At 52.4% G+C, this 2,560-nt stretch overlaps 1 pseudogene; it reads right to left on the bottom strand.

Moving 5' to 3' along the window:
* Positions 1–1,815: 1,815 nt before the first annotated feature.
* LOC116659146 lies at positions 1,816–1,934 on the bottom strand (annotated as a pseudogene).
* Between the last annotated feature and the right edge of the window lie 626 nt (positions 1,935–2,560).

Here is a 2,560-nt window from a genome sequence, read left to right as displayed (position 1 = left end):
ACGAATCACTCTGGGTTCCCCCGCAGTTTGTCCCAGGGTCCCCCAGCCTCAGGCATCCTTCAAGTGTCTGCTGAGCATCACTCCCAGAAGAGGCCTTCCTGGACTCCCAAGTCCGAGTTCACCCAGGCTCCCATGGGAGCACATGCTATGCTGCTCTGTTCTCACCCGGATCTCTGTCTCCCCAGCAGACCTGAGCTCTGCAGGGGCCTCCCGCACGTGGCACAGTGTCTGGTCCAGAAGAGATGCCTGCTAGATAACACTCACTGTCCTGTACAGGGAGGTGGGTTTCAGGCCGACTGTGCCAGGCAGGGGCCAGCCTGCTGCTGGCCTAACCCCTGTCCCCTGGTTGAGGGGGGTGGACGGCTACCAGGCACTTCCTGGTAGCTCTTCACTGTCCACACTGAGGGCGGACACAGACGTCTTCTGTTTCCTTAGCCAAAACGATCTTCATGGGCCAAAAAAGAAACTTTCCCAGCGGGGCAAAGTGCAGAATTAGAGTCTAAATGTGAAAAGCCGAACTCCCCCTAGCATGGGTGGGGGGCTTGGATGGTCCCGGTGCCCGGATGCTCACTACCTCTCACCGTTGATGACTCTGATCGTTGGAAGGTAGGTTTTGGCCCCATCTCTCTCCAGCCTCTGTGTACCCCTCCCAGCAGCCGAGGTCGACCCTTGCCCTGCCGCAAACAAACCTCAAGAGGGAGCTTTGGATGGAAGAAGTCACAGAACTTGAAGTCATATGGTGAGACCCTGGCGAGGACAGCAGTGCCCCAGTGATGTCCAGGAAGGCTGAAGACCTGAGCTGGGGGAGCCTTGTGGAGAACGCAGTGGTGGGAAGGGAGCAGCTGGGGCATGGCGCTGCGTCCCCTGGCGTGTCTCCCGTGGGTGCGGGTTGGGCAGAGGCCATCCATGCCACCAGCCACATGAGCCCAGAGCCAGGCAGGGCCAGCAGTACAAGCGCATGGGCAGCACCCCCAACCTGGCGGCTGACGCAGCTCCCCAGAGGCTGTCTCTCTTAATGTGCCCTTAATCAGGCAGATGCGCTAAACGTTCTGCCCACCACAGCCCCTGGTGGGCAGGGTGTCACAAGGCCTCACCTCACTGACCCTCAGTTTCCTCATCTGCAAAATGGGGCCACTGGGACCCACCTCCCAGGGTAGCTGTGGAGATTCAGTAAGTCACAGAGAAAGTGCTCACAGAGTGGTGACCTGTCTTGTACGATGTGTAACCAGCCCTGGAAGCCACTGCAGGACGCATCTTCCAATTGGAAGTATGTAAGGATACAATACCACGCTTCTGTGGGCATCTCGTTATGAGAACGTTGGTTTCTTGGGTTATATTAAGATGCGGTTTTCCTGTTGAAGACTCTCAAGTCCTCTGTGGTTTCTCTGGGGTTTCAGCAGCAGGGGAAGGAGCGGGTCCTCGGTGAGGAGGCGGCAGGAGAAGGAGCCCAGCCTCCCCCACCTCACGGTGTCGTCTCAACTTGGAAACCAGCCCCCAGGAGGTCAGGGGTCACCCCAAAGTGTCCCCCAGAAGGGCTGCCACAATTGGCAAATAAAAATATAAGCTGTCCAGTTGCCTGTATTTTATCCGGCAACGCTGAGTCTACAGGCATGCTAGGGACCCTCTCCTGTCTGAATAAATAATGTGTCCTGGGTATATGCTGGTCTATTTTTGTAAGGGCAGGAGTGGGCTGCTGTTTTGCAAAAATACAAATTGATGAAAGGCATTAATGAACTAATCTTAGCTTTGGTTTTTCACTTAAAAATAGTTGTATTTAACAAACAAATAAATAGTTGTATTTATATTCCAAAACTTACCCTGCAGCACTCCGTATTCGCATGTGGTCTCCCATCCAAGTACTTACCAAGCCCCATCCTGCTTAGCTTCCGAGACCAAAGGAGATCAGACACGTTCAGAGTGGTATGGCCATAGACTAATTTTAGCTTTTTGCGCACACACACACACAGAGTTATGCAGTTGAAAGGGGACCAGAAGAAAAATATTCCAACACAGGGACTTGCAAGTGCAAAGGCCCTGAGGCTGGAAAGCTGTCGGCAGAGGAAGCTGTGAGACGGCCTGCCTGCTGTCTACACTGCTGCCATATCCTGTTCCGAGCCCTTTATCTGCATCATTTCATCTAAACCTACGACACGGGACTGTTACAGAGGGGCAACTGCAGCACAGAGGTAGTTGCTTGTCCACACAGGTGCACAGCAAGGAGTTGGCAGAATCAGGAGTAGAACCCAGACCCCCACACTCTTAACCCCCGCAGGCTCTATCACCTTCACTCTCCATCTGTGGATATTTAAAGCCCCAGTAGAAATCATCCACATTTTCTGATGTTACAGATATAGACAACAAACTAGTAGCTACCAGTGAGGAGAGGGAAGGGGTGAGGGGCAGGACAGGGGTAGACGATTAAGAGGCACAAACCACTAGGTATAAAATAATTAAGCTATAAGGATATATTTTACACTGCAGGGAATATAGCCAATATTTTATAACAACTTTAAATGGAGTATGATCTATAAAAATATTGAATCACTATGTTGCACACATC

This window comes from Camelus ferus, chromosome 22 (genome assembly GCF_009834535.1).
Source record: "Camelus ferus isolate YT-003-E chromosome 22, BCGSAC_Cfer_1.0, whole genome shotgun sequence".
NCBI classification, from domain to species: domain Eukaryota; kingdom Metazoa; phylum Chordata; class Mammalia; order Artiodactyla; family Camelidae; genus Camelus; species Camelus ferus.
The sequence above is the reverse complement of the archived record's forward strand: the minus strand, read 5'-3'. Positions and strand labels throughout refer to the sequence as shown.